The sequence below is a fragment of the Taudactylus pleione genome, unplaced genomic scaffold (genome assembly GCF_031769625.1).
Source record: "Taudactylus pleione unplaced genomic scaffold, aTauple2 ptg000040l, whole genome shotgun sequence".
Lineage (NCBI taxonomy): Eukaryota > Metazoa > Chordata > Amphibia > Anura > Myobatrachidae > Taudactylus > Taudactylus pleione.
In genome coordinates, this window is record NW_028284442.1 from 22,246,536 (window position 1) to 22,269,077 (window position 22,542).

The window sequence follows — 22,542 nt, forward strand, 5'->3', positions numbered from 1 at the left end:
TTCTGGTAAACTAACCATTCTGTTCAGACTCATTATACAGCGCTCCAGCCGCTTATAATCAGATTCTGACGTGCCTCATCAAAGTTCAACAGGGATAATTTTGCTTTAGTTAAAACGAAATGCACATGGGCTGATCCTTTTCTTTAAATCAATGCGAGTTGCAGTGGATCCAGATAAATTGAAGGGTTTGAAGTGTAGTTGCACTTAGGTCCAAACTAATTGTGGAGAGTGACTGAAAAACATAAAGAAAAAGAACATTTATTTAGTTCTAATTCATTTTTCATTGTCTATTGATCTGCCTAAAAGTGAAAATTATTATTATTATTTTTTTTTGTATTGGTTTTCATTGTAAGAAAAATGTATAAACAGTACAGACCAATGAGTTACAAGGTAATACAGAATTGAGCATACCATGTACAGAACAGTTGAAGTTATTTCAAAATGTTATTGTAGAATATATGAAATGAGGCAAGTATGGTAATAAAAGTTGAATAAACAACAAATGTCTCATTCTTCAGTAAGATAAAGAAAATGTAGTAAATTACTTAAAAATTGAGCTGTAAAACTGCTATACAATACTAAGTAATAAGTATCTACATTAACATATTAACAGGAATGAGGGGAAGTGGGGGTGTTGCACTTATAGCCATCAATATATCTCTTCATAAGGTATAATATATAGGGAAAGAAGAAGGTTGTGGGAATGAAAGTAATGTAAGAAAAAGATAATATCAAAACATACTCCCAAAATAGATAAAGGTACAATAAGGAGTAAATTATATTTAGATATTTGTTACAAACTAAATCCTAGAACCCAAAAGATAGGATCAGGAGGCATCAAGAATTTCTCTGCATAAACCATTCAGTATGTTTAAATAGTTTAAAAATGTGTCTGAGGTTTAAACTGAGCTATGAATAAGCCCCATTTATCGTGGAGTTTTTGAACACCTTTCTCTCCATTTATTTATGCAGTACTCTGGTTAAAAAGTATAATAGTTTTTATAACCATGTATTGATACACCCTAGGGAAGGAGGGGATTTTGACGTTGATTTTTGCAAAATTACCTTTTTAGTGACTGTTACAATTACGGTGATGAGGGGAGTGAGCAGCTTCTTGTAAGGTTCTAGGTCCCAATTACTAAAATTGGCACACATGAGTGCCAACAGGTCTGGTTGAATGGTTACAGAAAACAATGTATTAATATACAAAGCTGTTTTAAACCAGAATTTTCTTAATTTTTGAGCACTCCCGAAAATTGTGGAAAAAGGGAGGTGGAGTGGTAGTGACATTTAGGACATTGACCTAATTTATCCGGCACCATATATTTGCATTGCAATTGTGACACAAAAGCTCTGTTTATTGATCTAACATGGACTTTTCCAACAAAGTGGCCTATAAATGTTTAATTGTGGTATCAAAGTGGAATAGAATATCTGGAGGGGAACGTTATCTTTAGTCCAACTCACTATGGTAGAATCCCATAGTTTCCCTGAACCCAAGGATAGGAGTTCTTTCTAAATATATCTAGTGCGATATGAGTTTTTATCTAAATAGGTAAGGAGTGAAAACAAAGCATCTGGAGATTGTTGGGAGTGGAGTAACTACAAATACATAAACAGTTTGTGAGGTAGGTCACAGGTGTTCTGCAGGTCTGCAAATTATTTTAAATGTCCCTCCAGGTTCTAAAACATCCCTTATTTTCCCTCTCTCTCCATGCTATATAAGAAGCATTATCTACAGCTGGTGAAAAAGATGGGTTACCCTAAAAAGCAGGGTTGGCTGGTTTAAGCCACCTTGGTTTAAACCAAATGTTTGTTTTAATTTTTTTTTTTATTATTATAAAGCCTATTATAAGGGAATGCCCCCTGGTATTATGCCACATTATTGTTGCTTGTGGTCTTCATTTGAGTGAGCTGAACCAATACAGTAAATTCGCACACAACAGATAAATAGGGAAGGTGAACCAGATCAGAGCAGTACTAAATCTGCCTAGCATCAGCTAAGACTCCACAAACTCCTACCCTAACAATCCTATAGAAAGGAGAAAGCCACAACTGATCTTCTCAATCTTAAAGGGTAAACAGCTCCAACACATTAAAGAGGCAATACACACAGAAACACCTCATGGTTTAATCATCTTTATTTTTATTTCAGTTCAAAACCTTCAGTCCTACTGAGATGAGTATTTTGATGAGCGAAAAAATCCTAATAACTTCGGATTTTTAATGCTAGAAAGCATTAAAACATGGTTGATCAAGGTTTCTAATACATACCAATGTATCAGTATATCACAGTATCAGTATATATAATATAGTAAGGATTCTTTTTTTTTTTTTTTTTTTTTTAATTTTCAACATTAATGCAATAAAAATTATTTAAACAAAAAACCCGTAAGTAGTAGTGTGGTTGGAGAGTAAGGAACAAATAGAGCCATGTCTAACAATTTGCATGTGTATATATATATCTGCCCAAGAGCCAGTCTAAAATATATCTAATAAAAGGACAACTTGTGAAAAAGCAGTCAAGTTCGAGACCCCTAAGCCACCATCAGAGCTGCTAACCTGTAAGTTAGCCATAGTTATCTTCGGCTTTTCCCCATTCCAGATAAATTTAGAATTTATATATGACACATGTGGAGTGATATTGATCACTAGGTATTTAATCTTGGAGGTGGCTATTCGGAAAGCGGAAAGAAGAGGGAAAAGACGGGGTTTTGGGTTGAACCAGTGATAGCGTATAATTCAGATTTGTCAATGTTGATGGAATAACTTGCAAAACATCTAAAATGGGTAATTGGGTCCAGGATAATGAGGGCCCGGTCTGATGCAAATAGCAGTATATCGTCAGCGAAAAGTGCTAGTTTTAGTTCTAACCCTCCATCTTGGACACAGTGCAAGTGTGAACTGTAGCGGTGAAAAGGGACAACCTTGTCTTGTGTCACATTATATGTCAAATGGAGAGGATAAATAGCCATCACACGCGATTTGAGACATTGAATCTCAATATAAAGCCTGGAGCACTGTAATGAAATCTGGGGGAAAACCAAAACGAGCCAGGATCTCATCATGTCAAATGCCTTCTCTGTGTCAAGTGAGAGAAGAACATTAGATTCTTTAGCTCCAGGTAAATGGAGCCATTGACTTGCCATCATAACCTTACGAATGTTCACTAAAGAATGGAGTCCCCATACAAAACCAGTTTGGTCTTTATGAAGTAAGGTTTGTAGCACTAGTTTTAGACGATCGGGACAAATTTTGGGTTTTTCAGTGATGGACGGAATTACAGAGCCAAACACAGGCAGCTTTGCAATCTGTCAATCTTAATGCAAATGCAGAACGAGGTGTGAGACACCACCTTGCTGCATTTGCAACACCATCATCGCGATGCTTGCTCCTTTGGTCAGGCTGCTGGAGCTGAAGCTTCCCGCAGACTTTCCAGGGCTGGTCACTCAGAGGTCAGGAATCTGCATCCCGCGACACAGACCCTGGCACCATCCCTCTCAGAAAATGGGGGCGACCCGCCCGTTTCAGGTAACGGCGACCAGCCACGTTTCCATTCCACCCCCAATCACACTGCAGCTTGGAGGGGTCTACGGGTGAAATTGCAGGACCCGTTCTGCACATGCAGACCCTTAACCATCAGAGATGTACGTACATCATTGGATGAACTTACTTTTCTACCCTAAGTAAAGAGAATTGTCTATAAGCGGAGTTCAAGATATCTCCCTGGTTTTGGTAGTATTTTTATAATTGCTGAATTTAAATATTTTAAAAAAGTTTTTTTCAAAATATGATCAAAAACATCAGCAAACCTGTTTGACAACAGTTTGTACTATTTATTCATAAGGCCATCAGGCAATGCGCCTAGGCTTTTTGTACCATCTCACGTCTACCAAAGTGGCTACCAAAGAATCTGATAAGATTCCTTTGGGCTACAGGATTTTTAGAGTTCTTTTTGAAAAATTTAAAATTTTTCAAATGTGAGCTATTAGTCGTGAGTCTGCATCTGGACGACAGATATTTTAACATAGGGGAAAAGTGACCCTTGCAATAAATGAGGTAACAGATAACCAATTTTGTTCCCATATTTATGGAATTAGTAATCCTGTTTAAATGAATTTGTCACCCAGATGGCCAAGAACCTCCTCAAAACAGAATAGCTTTGTTTGATTGGGTAGGGGAGGCTGAAACCTCTTTTATGTACTGCTACGTAAATTGCAATATGTATTATTACAATTATTCTACAATGCCTCAATAACAAAAATAAAAAAAAAATAAAAAAATTGTCAGTCCTCAGTAAGGTCTTGTTGGGAAGCCGTGTAAAGTTTCATAGATTCTCAACTGGTATGGTCTAAATAGGATATTATGTTGACGTGTAACAGACTGAAGGCTGCCAAAACAAGAGAGTCCTCTGAAATAGGACCCTGGGAATTATGATGCAAATTTGTGTCCCAATTTAATAAGACTAAAAGGTGAACACTCCTTGCGAGCTTTAGTGACTTCCACAGAGTAATCTTGGAAAATTATTAGTTTGGCATCATTCCACATCAAATTACGGTTCTTTCGTGATGCTACTCAGAAAGCGTCCTTATGGACATAATTCAGACATCTGAAAATGACCATGCAGGGACGAGACTGAGAGGTATCTCGTATAGGGCCCCCTCTGCGTGCTCTTTAAATCACAATGTCGGAACATGAATCAGATATCTGAAGTAGGGTAGGAAGTATTGAACTACCTAAGGAATACAACGCTGGTCCTTTTAAGGGTTTCATGGAGCCCTAAAATACAGAGATTATTCCTTCTGGATCTGTTCTTCAAGTCATCACTTGTTCCAAATCTGTTGTTGTTCTTTAGTATAGTGAGGAATGTGGTGTAGAAGCTGACACTGTCCACCTAAGCATATTCAATTTTAACATGTCAGCTAGAGGTATCATATTTCAGTATAGAGATGTCCTGAAAAGCATCTTCCAATTTATGCTCAACATCAGAGAGTGTGTGTTATCTGCTGAACTTGACCCTGCACTTCTTTAATAGCCTGTGCAAATGTGTTGGCTGTTCCTGCAGGGGTGGTCTGCTGGCCTGGTTGGGAGTCAGAGGATTGCAACAGCAGAAGGGTGCCTAAATCCTCAGCAGACGCTGGGGTATCAGCTGCGGCCGCCATATTAGATTCTGTGTGGCGCTGGTCAGCCCTTAGGCGTTGTTGTTGTTTTTCCTGGTATGGAGAGGGTAAGGAACTGCTCCATGCACTGCATGTGGTTCCCCAGTAGGGTTCAGGGAAGAAGGGGAGGAAGACTAGGTGAAAGGAGGTCGCCAGGTGGGCCGCGGCGCAAGGGGCTATGGGGTCTCACCACCTTGCCGCCGGAAACGGAAGTCTGTCTTGTTCTCTTTTTAATTATATTATAGTTAAATATTGCTGCACCTTATGCCAGTGATAGATTGTTCTTAGCATCCTTTTAGGTAACTATGCCAACCTGATGTTACCTGAAAAACATGGGAACACTAATCTAATAGGGGACTTTATGCCAGATTTCCCATATAAGTTTGTCTTTAAGAGAAACAAGAGAACAATTTGCATCCTGTTGGATGCAATACAGAAGCTGGGAAAATTTATATACATTTAAAGTAGGACCAAGTAACGTGGCTGGTGGTAGCCCTAGGTGGCTCCCTGAGGCTTGACTTGTGCCATTATATGAGCTGTTCCCCTAGCATTCTCTCCTGGAAGTGTGGTTTTGGCTGTGAGGGACATCATAGCCAAGTGGTCCTGTGTAACTGATACACAGGAGCCACAGCTAGTAGTTCTCACATGTAATAGGCTGTGGCCTGCTTCTCTCTTGCTATTTGTAGGGACATTAGAAACACTGAATAGGTGACTTTTAGCCCCCTAACCATTCATGCCCTAGGCAACCACCTAGGATCACCTAATGGTAGCACTGGCCCTGCATCGTAAGCTATTAGTAATTGTAATGTGCAGTAGTGTGAATTATTATTACTGGAGGCTCATCACTATTACCATTGGCCTGCCTATTGCTGATAACTTTGAATTATTGGACATTGCTACTGCTGAGGGCTCATTAATGTTACTGTTCACACATGTCAGCTGTAGAAATAGTGCTTAGTGTACTTGCCAAGCCTGTCCTGCAGTCCCTTTTCTTCTGACTAGCCCCTGCCTATTCCTTTTGCAGCACAGACCTAATGGCTATCTGTCTTACATTATTTCAGGTGGCATGATTAATGTACCACCATCTAATTGGTTACGGACACTGAACATCACCCCCTAAGTGACATGTGACTACTGCCACCTAGACCGTGCTACTCGCCACAGCCTATTCTCCCCTCCTGGACTGCCCTGGCCCTATTCCTTTTGCAGCACAGACCTAATGGCTATCTGTCTTACATTATTTCAGGTGGCATGATTAATGTACCACCATCTAATTGGTTACGGACACTGAACATCACCCCCTAAGTGACATGTGACTACTGCCACCTAGACCGTGCTACTCGCCACAGCCTATTCTCCCCTCCTGGACTGCCCTGGCCCTTATTCTATAGGGGAGGGAAAACTATTTATACGAAGTGGGTAGACTAGAGAGGCGCCATTTGGGCACAAGTAGCTTACATAATCATGGTCTTTCCTGAATGAATAGAAGAAAGCATTGAAAGCTTAACAGACAGGTGAATTAAATTTGTATAAACCCTATTGCTGTTTTCTCTTTCATCCACTAGGGGACACTGGAGGTTGCTTACGCTGGGGTATAGAGGCGTGGATAACTGGAGCCGGCACTTTAAATAATTCAGAAGTGTGAAGCTCCTCCCCCTCTATGCCCCATGAGCCCTCAGTTTAGAAAATGTGCCTACTAGGAGCTGGTCGCATTATGCTGTGCTCCAGCAATACATGATTTTTATTTTACATTCAGGTTTTAATTTGTTTTTTAAGCATCTTTTTACACTATATTAGGTACCCTTCGCCACCTCTCTAAAGGTGGGGTCCGGGTACCTGGCGCCCTGTTCTTAGTACAAAAGCACTGACAGCTCCTTATCGCCACAGCACAACTCTTAACAAGAAGAAGAGTGTGCTGCAGCTGTGAGAGATCATCAGTGAGGGTGTTCCTTACCTGTCCTCCTTATGGAGAAACAGGCATGATGAGTGGAACCCTGATCCCCCAGCACCGCTCTGATCAACAACCAGGGTGTGTGTCAACCCGACTACTGCGCTGATGATCCTACCTCCGGGGAACGCAGTGAGTATGGCTGCGCATTCCCCGCTATGACTCCTGACTGCCCGCCCGCTGCCCAGTGACATAGCGCTGCTTCAGGCGGGGGCAGACAAAAGGGAAACAGCCGGAGAAGCTGTCCTCAGTCCCTGCTCGCCGCTAAGGGCTGCAGAGGGACGGCGGGGGCACGCATAACGGGGCTGACAGTGAATGAGCTCCTCCGTTAGACGGGGGCAGCCATTTTGGAGACTCGATAAGGACGGGGGGCTGAGCCTACACAGCGCGGACAGCTCAGACTCAGAGCTGTTACAAACAGCGTGCCTGCCATATTTTGCTCTTAATGCCTGCATTCTCTCCCTCCTGAAGGCAGAGTGCAGCTGTAAGGCTACAGAAGGCTGGACTCCTGCACATCTGTAATCCTACTACATCCCTGGTACAGACTGTGACTGGGGTGTAAGTGCAGGGAGTCTAATCTGTGGGAAGGTAGTGGGGTGTATCTCCTCCTCTGTGTCCCAGACCAGCCTTCTGTCTCAGATCTGTTCAGTTCTGATTAATGTGTGTCATTCTGAATGACTGTGTGTATCAATGTTAAACTGAATAAAGGCTTCTCAAAAGCTGTTTGCTGTTCTAAGGGTAACAAGCATCCGAGTTATGTGATGCTTGTATACCACGATTACTAACTCTCCTCCATAGCCGCTGACATGGTAGGAGTTATTACAGACATAACGTCAGAGTTAGCAGAGGCACACAGGTCTCATCCTCCCTGGGTGGCTGGGTTACCCAAGTCTCTAGACACCATGGTACAGTTTATGGGTACAGCGGTGTCTGCACCCTCCAATTCACACCATTTACAGGAGAAGCCCATGTGGCTTAGTGGGTTAGACGCTGATCTCACTACTGGCAGTGATGGCGGAACCCCTGGTTCAAATCTCCTGAAGGCCTTCCCTTTAACGGTACTCCTCAGGAGTTAGAGTCTGCCTCTCCCGGGGTGGAAACTCTAATTTTGGCAGTCAGAAATATCCTCAATTTAACCGAGGATATAATTCCTGCGTCCCAGGAGTGTGAATTATTTCATGAACACTGCTGTTTTTTCGTTTATCACAGCAGCTTTCAGTGGCCGGGAAACAGCCGGATAAGCGGTTCAAAATTCCGCATCTGTTTCCGTCTAGCTATCCTTTTCCATCATCCACGCTGGAAAAGTGGGAAATGCCTCCTCCTGTAGATGCGTCTACCTCCCGTCTCTAAGAAAACAGCACTTCTAGTACCGGGAGCTACTGTACTAAAAGACGCTTTGGATCGTAAGTGGAAGATGACGCTAACAGCTATCTATACTGCAGTGGGAGCTCAACTTAGACCTTGCTGAGCTGACCAGTGGATCACAGGATTGGACTCGGGTCCTTCCAGAGCAGAATTACGCCTACTAGCAGAACACAGTTGTGAGTCTGCAGTTTACCTGGGAGAAGCTTCTAAGAATCGCATATCTGCGTTTGCTATTTCGGGTCTGATTGCGCGCTTGGCAAGCGGACGCAGTATCCAAGCGTGCGGTTCTCCATTCATTGGTGACTTGCTTTTGAACCTGAAATTGGACGAATGGATATCTCAGGCCACGGGGGTAAGTTTTCTTTCCTCCCGTCTACTGCTCAGGCTCCCAGAAGATCTTACACTGAACCTTCGTTTCTTTTCTTTCGTGCACCACATTCCTTTTCATGGTAGAGCCAGAGGTGATCCCACGCTAGCAAAAAGCGGCAGAGGTAGAGGTCGACCACACACTGTTGTACATTGACAGGAGCCTAAACCAGCTGTAAAACAGGTGGCATGACGGTCTACCGTCCCACCTGGGTTTCCCTGCGGTGGGAGCCTGCTTGCAGATATTTCAACCAGATCTCTTCAGAACCGTGGAGACTAATTTCCCTGGGGTACCGAATAGACTTCGAAGTCCCCCCTCCACCTCGGTCCTTCACTTCAAGTCTGCCTATACCTGCAGACAAGGCCAGGGTTCTACAGGAGGTTATCCAGTCTCTAATAGTATCATCGGTGCTAGGTCTGGAGCGTCAATGAGGTATGGGGTTTTACTCAAACCTGTTTGTAGTGCTCAGACTGGATGGTTCGGTCCGGCAAATCTTAAACCACAAGTCCTTAAACCTATATCTGAAGATGTATCGTTTCAAAAGGGATCTCTGCAGTCTGTCATTGCGAGTTTGGAACCAGGGGAGTTCCTATTATGCCTGGATATCAAGGATGCCTATCTCCAGTTTCAAATTTGAAAACCGCATCAAGCCTTCCTGCGGTTTACTATACTGTAGGACCACTACCAATTTTGAGCGTTGCCGTTATCCTCTGCTCACTGCATATTCACATGTCAGTCATGATTGCTCTTCTTCGGTCATTGGGAGTGAACATAATCCCTTATTTGAACAAACTATTACTCAAGGCTCCATCGGTAACCTTCTCTCAGACCAGGCCTTACTGACACATCACACTCTAATCCAACACGGTTGGATAATCAACTTCAAGAAATCAAATCTCATTCTGTCCCAGAAACTCCTATTTCTGGGCATGATCCTGGATGCAGCATCACAAGACAAAGCACAGGATATCCGGTTGTTAGTTCAGCGGGTCCTCAGACCAAGAAAAGTGTCCCTACTTCTTTGTCTGTGTCTCTTGGGGAAGATGGTAGCTGCTTTTGAGGCACTACAGTTCGGACGGTTCCACTCAACAGTGTTTCAGCTGGACCTGCTGTCACTGTGGGACAGGGTCTCATCTGCTTCTACATAGACAGATCCGTCTGAACCCGGTTACCAGAGTGGCTATCCCCTGGTGGACACAATCCAAATATCCTAAGTGTGGGACTGCATCATTGTAACAACAGATGTCAGCCCTTGAGGATGGGGAGTAGTAGTCCTCGATCATCACTTTGAGGGTCGATGGTCCCCTCTGGAACAGAAGTGGCCCATAAATGTGTTGGAACTCAGAGCGATTTACAATGCTCCGATAGACGCGACAGAGTTTCTAAGGTCTTGTCAGGTAAGAGTGCAACAGATAACGCGACGGCCGTCACTTACATCAACCGACAGGGCGGGAGTCAAAGTTGCATGGCCATGCGAGAAGTGACTCAGATTCTCCGGTGGGCCGAAAATCAGCAGATTACCTAAGTTGCTAAAACATCCATCCCGGGGAATGGAAGCTTCATCCATACGTGTTCAGCGCACTGATTCATCGATGTGGGTGTCCTCACGTGAACCTCATGGCGTCACGATTGAATCGTCAGCTCCCAGTATACGTGTCAAGAACTCGGGATCCGCAAGCACAGGCAGTCAACGCTCTGAAAGTTCCTTGGATCTACAACTTTGTTTACCTTCTCAGAAGAATTAAACAGGAGTTGGCCTCTGTTATTCTCGTGGTTCCAAACTGGCCTCGGAGAAGTTGGTTCTTGGACCTTCGGTCCCTATTGGTAGATGATCTGTGGCCCCTTCCTTGGTGGCCGGATCTTCTACAGCAGGGTCCTTGCATCCACCCCAACTTAGCGCAGCTGTGTTTAACGGGGTGGCTCTTGAAACCAGTATCTTGTAAAGATATCCCAGACTCTGTTGTTCCCACCATGCTGCGCGCCAGAAAGCCAGTTTCGGCTGCGCATTATCGTATCTCGCATTATTATGTCTTGTGGTGTTCCAGTAGGGGTCTTCCGTCTAGGACTTTTCATTTGTCCCGGTTTCTGTTTTTTTCTTCAGACGGGATTGGATTCAGGCCTTCGCCTTGGAACGGTAAAGGTGCAGGTCTCTGCCCTTTCCATTTTCTTTCCACGCAAATTGGTCTTCATTCCTAAGGTGTAGACGTTTTCTTCAGGGGGTCTTGCGTATGCAGCCTCCTTTTGTACCTCCGGTAGCTTCTTGGGGCTTGAACTTAGTGCTTCTGTTCCTTCAGTCGCCCATGTTCGAACCTTTGAAGCAGGTTGATCTTAAGTACCCGTCTTGGAAGACTGTCATCCTTCTGGCTCTAGCTTCGGCTCGTAGAGTCTCGGAATTGGGTGCTCTATCCTATAAGCCACCTTACCTTGTGTTTCATGCTGATAGGGTGGAACTCCAGACGATATCCACTTTCCTTCCCAAGGTTGTGTAGTCTTTCCATATCAACCAGCCTATTGTGGTTCCGTCATTGGTGGCGGACTCGGGTGATTCTTCTACCGTGGCTGTGGTTAGAGCTCTCCGCATCTATGTTGCCAGGACAGCGTCCATCCGTAAGTTGGAGTCGTTTTTTGGCCTCTATGATGCTATTTGGAGGGGTTGGCCAGTATCTAGGCAGATGCTGGCGTATTGGATTAGGCTGACTATTCATCAGGCTTATGTTAGTGCTGCCGTCGGCCTCCTTCATCCATTTCGGCTCATTCCACATATTCTGTGGGTGCGTCATTGGCGGTTGGTAGGGGTGCCTCCTCGTCACAATTGTGCCTGGCGGCCAATTGGTCTTCTGTTCACACGTTTGTAAAATTTTACAGATTTGACATGTTTGCTGCTTCAGCATCATGTTTCGGCCGCCTTGTTCTGCAGGTGCCGCAGAGCGCTCCCGCCCGTGGGGAAAACTTTGGGATGTCCCCAGTGTAAGCAACCTCCAGTGTCCCCTAGTGGATGAAAGAGAAAATGGGATTTTGGTACTTACCAGTAAATCCTTTTCTCTGATTCCACAGGGGACACTGGACGCCCACCTCAGCGCTCTTAGCCTGCCTGTTCGGTTTGTTCCGTATGTTGTATGTTTTGAGTTATTGTGTGTTTTTCTCTCCCTTTTACTCTTTGTTCTCCATCTCCTCTCGGTCTTCATTTTCTAAACTGAGGTCTGATGGGGCATAGAGGGGGAGGAGCTTCACACTTCTGAATTATTTAAAGTGCTGGCTCCAGTTATCCACGCCTCTATACCCCAGCGTAAGCAACCTCCAGTGTCCCCTGTGGAATCAGAGATAAGGATTTACTGGTAAGTACCAAAATCCCATTTTTTGAAGAAGAAATTATTTTTTTTTGTCACACTTTTTTTTTTTTTTTTTTTTCGTCTTGTCGAGTCTTATTCACATTTTTGCGTTTCCCATGTGGTGGTGATCTGAAGATGCTGCTGGTGTAAAGATAAATATATAGAATTAAATTCATTGAGGCATGCTCTTCTTCAAGGGGGTAGGGCTTTATATATTTTTCTAAATACAGATGAATGTCTTCTGCTCTATGTGCAGAGGACATTACTCAACTCTGAGAGCGATCAGGTATTAATCCTGTAATTAACTTACATGACAGCCTGTCTGTGTAATTTAACACCTCAGCTGCAAAGTGTTTTGTTTTTTTTTATTTTTTTTATTTTTCCAAAAGTTTATGGCCCATTTTCTTTTAATATTGCCTCTTCTTAATAGAGATCTGTTAAATCTAAGCTTGTATGAAAAGATGGATTGTAAATAAACATATGCATCACCACCACTTACTGGTGGTCCATTAGAGCGCCTCATATTGCTGCTGAACTGCAACTGCAATGCCCTGAATTTTTAAAAATTCTCTTAAGAATGTCATTGCTGAGTAGTTCTGCTGAGTATCCAGGTATAAAATATGTACTTTATCATCATAGGGCCAGGGACATATATATAAACTGTAGTTGTACAGCATTTTCCCTACCCTCATGCCATGCTGCTACTGCCCTCAAGTATAATGTAACCAAGTGCATAAATCATACTTGACTACTCTCCCGGAATGTCCAGGAGGCTCCCTAATCTCTGGAGCCTCTGCCGGATGCCTGGAAAAGTGAGCAATTCTCCTGTAGATTTTACCAGTAAAAGCCATCCGGGTACAGTAGGAGCTTGCCAGCAGGGCCTACCTGAGCCTTATTTTTTTGGTAAGCGATGATAGATTTTGGCGCCCCATGGTGGACTATGCGTGTACAGAAGACACGAGCTTGAAAAAAGGAAAGGGGTCTCGTGGGAAAAGCTGTATATACGAGCCATACATTTAATCTCTGGACACAGTGCGAGCCGTCTGCAAAGGGGGCATGGCCTTGCCTCAAACCACCGTTTCTTCACTCTGGGGATGTGCCCAGCACTCCCGGAGATGATGGGCTCCCCCAGAGACACCCAATAGCATCGGGTTTAGCCGCACAAAGCAGCTAAACCCGACTAAAGTCCTGACTGCAGTGCGAAAAGTGCTGTTTGGTCCTAGTGTGAGCATGTAGTAGGGAATATAGAGTGTAAGCTCCACTGGGGCAGGGGCTGATGTGAATGGCCAATTATTCTCTGTAAACGCGCTGTGTAATATGCGTGCACTGTATAAATAATTGATAATATATAAATTGGCCTTATGGAAAACATACATAGAATACCTCTATTTGAAGGAAGTATTTCTATGATAGAAATACATAGCAATCTGTTCACTTCAAATAGCTAACAAAAAACAGCAAGATATCAACAAACATTATCCACTTCCAAAGCAAATATATATAGGGTGTACTAAATATGTGTATATAGAAGAGAAAGAGAGAGACTCACACAGTATATATTTTAAAGACCACGCAGTAAGATATTTATTGGGGAAAACAAATGCTGATGGGAGTGTGTATGTGTATATATAATAAACACGATTGAGCACTCATCATTCAGTAGAAAATTATTTTAATTACTCACGGATAACATAGCAAAGTCAACGTTTCGGTCCCAAAAGAACCTTTGTCAAGACAAATTCGCCACCACACAGGGTCTGTCTGGTGGTAGCTGTGTGGTGGCGAATTTGTCTTGACAAAGGTTCTTTTGGGACCGAAACGTCGACTTTGCTATGTTATCCGTAATTAAAACAATTTTCTACTGAATGGTGAGTGCCCAATCGTGTTTATTGTATTTTGGACTTTACTGTCTTTAATGGAGCACCCTGGACTATACACTCTTTCAAGTGAGTGCAGCCTATTGGATTGATATATATATATAAAAAATGTATCTATGTATGTATGTGTATAAATATATATATATATATATATATATATATATATACGCACACACAAACTACACATTTGGGAGTTTAAACAAGATTGTTATCCTTTCATTAAACACTAAACTGAGTAAACTATATCACTAAAACTATAATGCAGTGACAGGCAGTGATCACTGCTCACCTTGTGGGCGTCCTACGATGAGGCTGGAGCGTTTGTGTGCAGCTCTTCCATCATTGGCACAGCGGTGAAGCGCATAAGCAGGCAAGCGAGTGGGCGGGGGTGCTGCGCCGGTGTGACGTCATCACGCCACGTTGCGCAGCCAGAGGCAGGGCTGCAGAGTTACAAGGCAGCCATAGTCCTCCCGGTCAGCAAATCTATTCCTGACCGGAAGGACATTAATTAGATGGATGTTGCTGCGCCGGGAACTGAATTGTGGCCCGGCGGCTTCACAGCGCCCTCTGCCGGCTGACGCTCTACGCACTTGTGTAGTCCGCGTAACGGGTAGGCCGGCCCTGCTTGCGAGCCATCCACCACCTGGTAGTGCATACTTGAACCAAAGGGTTCTTAATGTACAACTGTAAATACTAATTCAGAGACTTCTTAGGGGTAGGCCAAAAATACATGTCCCAGGACTCGATAACACACTGCAAAAATATAGATCCACTGCAGATGGTCATAAACCCGTTAATTTTCATTATTTTGATGGTGCATTTTGTAATGTTTCATCGCTAGTACCTTGCTATATGTGGCAAGATTAGTACAGACTCTGGTAGAGGGATATAGGTAACATAACAAAATAAAAAAAAAATGTCTCTTTCTGTTCCAGAAATGTGTACTTGTTGGAATATTTAAACACCTCCACAATTGGCCAAAAATGAAATGTACCAGTCACATATAATAGAGGCAGCCATATTGTGTGCTGACGTAATGTACCAGTCACATATAATTGGGGCAGCCATATTGTGTGCTGAGGTAATGTACCTATCACATATAAGGGGCAGCCATATTGTGTGCTGAGGTAATGTACCTGTCACATATAATAGGGGCAGCCATACTTTGAGTTAAGGTTATGTTCATGGTACTTTAAAAACAGGTTTTGCAATTGATAATCGGCAGAACCGCCTGATGCAGATGGCGCCAATCTTGGACTTCAGGTCCTTTGTCTCTGTGCGAGTTTGTCCCCATTTATGCTTCTCTACAGTGTATGAGCCATGTTCAGCATTCCTTTATGCAGCCTTTTGCTTTCACCCCGCTGACACTTTTATTGAGCTATTCACATTCTCCTGAACAGCTACAATAAATATTCCTAGATTAAAACACATCAACTTGCCAAGTAAAGTGCAGTGCATGATTCATTGAGAAAGCAACTTTCCTACGCATTTATTAGCTAGAATGTCATAATCGATAATGTATCTGTAATAGAATTTGTATATTAATTGTAGATGTGGGCTGTAACAAATTGCAGTTTAATGGGTCATTGACTTCAATTATATATTGTCTCATAGGAAGCTTTTGTATTTCTGATTGTAGAGTATGTGTGGGGTAGGGAAGGAATTGTTGTCTTGTTTATCCAGGCACATACTTATATAAAACTACTTTGCAGATGAGCTGGTGAGGTATAAAACATAGAAAGTGTTACCTGCGCTATGCAGGTACTAGAATGAATGAGAAATAATTCTATTTTATAGGCCTTAACTAAACTTATTCTGTGTATAGGACACAAACTCTTCCATCATCATAATTTTTTATATTATTTAATGCAACTTGGCATTAAAGATAATGATGAATAATGGTTTTCTAAATCTGCAAGTCAGAGGCTTAGTCATTTATGAAGGTTAAAGCACCCTAATGACATCACTACTTTCAAAATATAAGTGGTGACATCACTATTTATTAATTATAAGGATATTGGGAACCATTTTCTTTCTTTACTACTGTCTTTGCTTTTTCTTCCAATTAGCCCTGATTACATTTTAAAATGTGTTCAGTCATTATGAAGTCTATCTGATGTTGGTGCACAGTAGGTTGTTGGCTTGTGTTTATTGATTGCATTTGTAAATTTTGAAAAAGTTCCTTGTCGAATTCACAATAAAAATGATAGGTTGTTTAGTAAGTTACACAGCTCCATAGTTGGGTGACCTAGCCTGGCCGAGAGATTAGTCTGACGGTACTACTTTATAATACAGATACTAGTTACAACATGAACACCTAAATATGGCTTCCAGATTCAGGTTTCCAGATCACCACCACTCTTCTTGATGCTGAATATATATTATATACTGTAAATATATATTTCCCCCTCTCTTCCTCTCTCTCCCTCTTTTTCTCTCTCTCATAATATCCTTGCATGATGCACTTTTACAGTGTTACTGCCATTTTGAACGGTGGATATGAAGTCCTGCAAGGAACTCAGCATTCTCACACCTTCCACTTCAACCCTTATTTATACTGATACGTGTCATCCATTAAACAAAGGTCCAGTACGCCTGATAATTGTGCATTCTCTTACTCCTGTGAAGTATTTTTAATAAATAGGCACCTTTTTTATTGATGACAGGTAGCCACAAAAGTATCCTGCTGCCTCTTGTTGCTTAAAACTTGTTTCTTGTGTCCACCGCAACATTTTGTAGCATCACAGTGTCTACATGAAGGGGTTTTAGTAGCACTTTAAAAGCACAACATCTTCATGTAACAGTATGTGCATATAATATATATAGCCTTGGCCCAAGAATTCCTTCATTCTGGTCTTTCTCTCCTTTTAACAATCACTTTAACAGGGGCTCTATTTGGGAGGTTATCTACAGTTAATTTATGTTGTAAGTTTACATAGCAAGCATTCTGCAAGCTCTAATGTTACTTTATAGCATAATGGAATTGTATGAGAATGGGATTGTATAATTCAGACATGGGAAGTTGGAACCTGCCATTTCAAATTAGTATAAACTGAGAAGTGAGCATTACTGACACAGTGAATATAGTAATTGGGGTTGATTTCTTGGCATGTTGCCGAGGCTGACTGACTAGCGTCTCACAAGTTAATTATAGCACTGTTAGCAGGGAGAGGAGATGTTTAAGAGTAAGAGAGATAAAAAAATGGAGTGCAGGGGCCTCCGTAATGCAGTAAATGGAAGAGAATTTGTAAATCGCAGGATAATGGTGTTTAATTTCCTAAGTGACAGCTCAGAAGTTAGCCTCATTGCCAGGCTTTACTTCATTGTGCTCGCTGACTTCTTATAATCATAACCCACATTTTTCCTTTCAAAGAAAAAAAAAGAAATTGCATGTCACTGACATTGTCGCAGCGTGTCAGCATCACAGGATACGGGAGGGGATATGGCATATTCTGGCTTTTAGATACTGAATACCATCAAATAATAGCAATCACACAGGGAATAGTTGTGTATGTAAAACGTGGCTTTAGGTTGGATTATGTGGCAGTTGCTGAATATGTAACTGTGTATGTGCGTGTATCTCTTTCTCTGTCAGTCTGTGTGTACCCAGCTTTATAATATGAACTGTTTCAACTTACTTCACGCTAGGGAACCTAACTCACTAGGCAGCCTAAATAATGCTTCCATAAACCCCTATACACATGGAACATATATGTATGGAGAATTGTCTTGATGAGGCCTCGCTCAGGGCCTGTGTCAGAGTTGTTTTCTAATCACATTACCGCTCCGTCTTTGTACGCCACGGTGATGCAAAACTATGCAAATACCACAGGAGGCACCTTGTATAAATAGACGCCTGCTGCCGGCTTCTGTGATCCGCTGCTGTGTCTGAGGACGCAACCATTGAATCACTTGCGTGAAAATCGGCCATCGGAGTAACCCTCAGGTTACACAGGATGGTCGTGAAATTCACGCAGCCAGTGAAGCTGCGTCGAAGACTGACACTGGGCTCGGCACACCCCAAAAATGGACGCGACATGCCCCTGGTTTCAAAAACACTCCCGTCGCCGCCCCTTCCCCACCCCCAAATGGCCGCAGCATGTCAATCCTGCTCTTGCTTAGGGGGAAAAGCGGGCGTCATTGCAGACACCGATCCACAAATGCGCAGTACAGATCCTACGCATGCGCCGATCAACCACCATCGGAGTTGTACAGGTCCTTAATCTGCCAGGAAGGGATGCGTCGCAGTTTATGTTCATCAAGGTAATATTAATATGGTCATGTGTTTCTTGCATTGTCTAAGGAAAGTTGTGGAACAGATTAGACTTTTTTTTTTTTTTTGCAAAAATAATGATCTGTTCTCTCAAAACTATTGAGTTGTTGAAATTGAGCACACAGACAGTGACTAGTAACACTAATGTGAATTATGACTTATTTTTTTGCTGGGTAGTTGCTGAAATCTGTGGTTTAGTAAATGTATTAGGAGAGGAAGAGGGACTTATAGCTGAGATATTGTGACTTGCTCACAGTAATTCATAACTCAGGACCTCGTTTTGGCTCCTTAGCCGCCCCCTCAAATATCTCTCTGAAAATGACAAGATGGATGAAAGCCAGGGAAAATTTTTATTAGAAAAGTTAACCTTGACCTGCAGTATCTGAGAGTACCTTTTTAAGAATGGGTCATTTGTGTTGCTGAAATAAAACGTCATTTAAAGTTTGTTATAGTTTTCCAAATACTTTCACATTTACAGCAATCGTATATTGGGAAGCAAAATAACCATACTGTTCATTTACAGTGAGTGTTGAACGTGTTGTCCATTACATCTTCGCTTAAAGTGATAGGAAGCTGCGTGCGACTGAGTCTGTAAATGGAGCACAACGAAATTTGGCGTGGGGGAAAAAAGCGGCGGGTGGGGCATGGTAGCACCTTGTATACAGATTCTGACTCCGTCACAACAGAAGTGTTGCATATCAAATTAATCAGTGCAGTCTCCTGGCGCGTCTTAGTCAGACGAAAAGACGCTCGGTGGTAGCAGTCGCACAGGACTTGGTGCGCCGAGAGGCGCTGTTTGGCGTGACTGCAGCAATAGTGTATGAGGACACTATTACATTCCACTGTAGAACACTGCCCAATAAGTAGTCTTATGAAATGTGTATAGGGGGAATGCAATTGTTTGCAGCGGGCGTCTATTGGAGCAATTCAATTGTTGTTCTGATCAGACGCACATTAGCTGCGGCAGAGACTCTCTTTCTCACAGCCTCCGGAGGTGCGAGAAAATGTGAGAAAAGTCCGTAGTTTGGGCGCCCAAACCAGGATTTTAGACTGGTTTAGGCACTTTGCGCTGCAAAACCCATTGCTTTTGGGAATGTTAAATACTAATGGGCGTTTGATCGAAGCAACAATTGAATTGCTCCGATAGGCTCTTATTAGTTAAAAGCCCTGGCGCAAATAAATTAATTTCCCCCTATGAGTGATAGATGAATTGGGTGGGTCTTTAAAAAAATAATAAAATAAAATATTGTATGGTTGACCACAATATAATATTGGTTGCTACTACTATATTTAGTACTTTTGATATGATTATAAATATGTGGCACATAGTTTCCCATGCCTACAGTGTTTCTGATTAAACCATTTGGGATAACATAGTCCATGCTCAGACCCCACCATTATTTTATTTTTATTCTTGTAGAATTCACACAACTGATTTCTGTCTCGTAGCATTTGCCAAAGCTCTTTGCATTGAATTTGTTTATGAAAAAAAAAAAAAAAAAGTTCATTGACTTATAATTACAGTCTGAGCCTGCACGTGGTTACATTCAGTCATATCCTGTTTCAAAGAGATTTGTTTGGTTTCCCAAACTGCCACACACTCGCTCATCGTCTTGTTTTGATCATGTGTCAGGCGCTTCAATTTTTTAATTGAAAAATGTGAGTCTAATATGTCCATCAAGCTACGGCGTAACAATTCCTTCCACCCCTAATGATTATTGAACAAGGCGTGGTACATTCCTTATACTGGCATTAACATTTTTTGGGGAACATTTCACCTCCCATTGATATGTCCTGGCTTGAATTAGGGAGGTGACACTTTTATTTTTATTTATTTTTTTTATTACCAAATTTTACAGGCACAATTTAGTAATTCAATTACATGCACATTTTTCAGTCAACATGGTACAACCTGCAAACTGATTATTTTTAAAGCTTGCGCAATATGTCTGTGATATTCCTATAAAAAAAACATTCACGGCCATGAGCCAGCAAAGAATTAAGTACACGACATCAGCTATTTATATAGGTCCACAAGATGTTGTTTTGGAAATGTGTAACTCTAAGCAAATATCTTTGTTGCATGGGGTATAAAGTAAATCTTTTGCACGCAAAAGTGTCCATTATTCCTTGCACAAACTGTTCTTCTTCCCTTTTGGTATCATTGTCCCTCTTTTTGGTCTGTCTCCGTTAGCTGTTTTGCGCTTGATTTTCTGCAAAACAAAAAATATTTATTTTTATGTCTGTAATTCTTTGAAACTATGTCTGTACTGTGCAGCTGACTCCGCAGGGAAAGTCGCTGTAGTTTGGGCATACCTTCCTACTCTTCCGGAACCTGCGGGAGGCTCCTGACTTTCCGGGTAACCGCCGGAAGAGTAGGCACTTCTCGCGCATTCTGCCCACTGCCTAGTCAAGTGGGCGGAATGGGGAGAGTTTTCTGGGGATCGGCTTTCCGCGGGTAGGGGGCATGGCCTCATGATGATATTATATGGGAATCACATAATTTAGTCCTTACGCTGAACGTTTGACCCAGCCCCCAACGCTGCCCACCTACAGCTCCTCTAAAGGCAACTGCCGGAGAGGAAAAGTTAAAAGCTGAATTGGGGGCAACTGAGGAAGCCTGATTTACTACAGGTCTCCCATATCCAAATATTCTGAAATATGGAATTATTTTGGCATGACTGAGATAACGAACCTTTGATTTTTGATGGTTCAATGTACACAAACTTTGTCTAAGGCACAAATTATTAAAAATATTGTATAAAATAACCTGCAGGCTGTGTGTATAAGGTGTATATAACAAATAAATGCATTCTGTGTGTATTTTTGGGTCCCATTACCAAGATATTTCATCATAATATGCAAATATTCCAAAATACGGAATATTTATCCAAAATACCCCTGGTCCCAAGCATTTTGTATATGGGAGACTCAACCTGTACCTTATGCTAATGCCAGTGTCCATTCAACTAATGCAGGGGTTTGTGCGTGTGCAAGCGGGAAGCCACGCTGCCCATTGATTTTGCGCCGACCGCTGCAGCCGTCATAGATCGCATCAGCACTTGGAACAGCCCCATGCTAGGTGCAAGAGATCCATCAGATACCAGCTTAGCTGGTCTGTACGCATGACTCGAGAGTCGTACTGAGCTTTTGGTACATGCCAATGACACTCCCACAAGTCAGGGTGGTCACTGGCGATTCCCATAGACCCCCCCCCCCCCAATTCCGCACTAAAACACCCAACTTCACGGAAAGTCAAATCTAGCCAAGTTCCGTCCAACTCAGAATGGGATGGACAAATGCATATAATTTGCATAGAATCAGACCCTAAATTAGGTAACCTGCATTGGCGTATCTTTAATGGAGTAGGTTGTACAGTGAACATGGTCCCCTGGATCCAGGGGGGTCCACACCACACACCCTACACCCATTACTAAAACTTTTCTGGAGTTCCTCATCGGCATTGCGGTAGCGCAGAGCAAATCACTGGGAAAATTACGCGATGATCGTTTTCCCAGAGATTTGTGCTTCTGCAGTAGGGGTGTCTCCTGGACCATGGTGTTGGCGCCATGTTACCAGATACCTGTAGACTCTGGCACATTGCCAGAGTCTACAGCATCACAGAGAGGAGGGGGTCCACACGTAGTAGTCTGCACACAGACCTCCTCCTTTCTTAAACTGCCCCTGGTGTTACAGGATATTTTCACCTGGTAACATGTTGTGTTTTTTTTCTTTTTGTGTACCAGTCTAGTCCCCTAATATCCATAAATAGAAACCAAAGTAATCTAATAGAAAAAGGTAGTTTAGGTCCTTTGGTTTTCAGTTGCTGGATATGACATGAGACATCCCACAGATCTGTTCCACAACGATAACCTGAATTTACAGAAATCTCTTTAGAATCCTCCTTTATGTCTGATGCATTTTTGTATTTACATTGCATTGAACAGTTTTTTTCCATATCCCTGTATATCCCTGGCAGACATTTCTTCCAGGCATCCACAGCTGTACAGTGAGCTTAGTTTACGTTTTGCTTTTGTTTATTACAGTCACAATGTGATGCTAAGTTGAAAGAATCACGATCAAGAAGCTTTTAAAAATAATTTATATTCACGTTGGATCTCTTTGTAGACTTGCTTAATTGAAGGGTGAGGATTAGTCGCAGTAAAATTAGTCCCAAAGTCCTAGTCGTCTTGATGACTGTGGAGGGATGACTGGGCCTTTTCT

General features: G+C 42.4%; 1 protein-coding gene and 1 pseudogene across 1 annotated transcript in view; both read left to right on the top strand.

The window, feature by feature from the left end:
- The window catches only part of CUX1 (cut like homeobox 1), a 362,119-nt gene that overhangs the window by 74,597 nt on the left and 264,980 nt on the right, over positions 1-22,542 (top strand). The window lies entirely within an intron of this gene.
- Positions 7,091-7,205, top strand: LOC148538421 (U8 small nucleolar RNA; annotated as a pseudogene).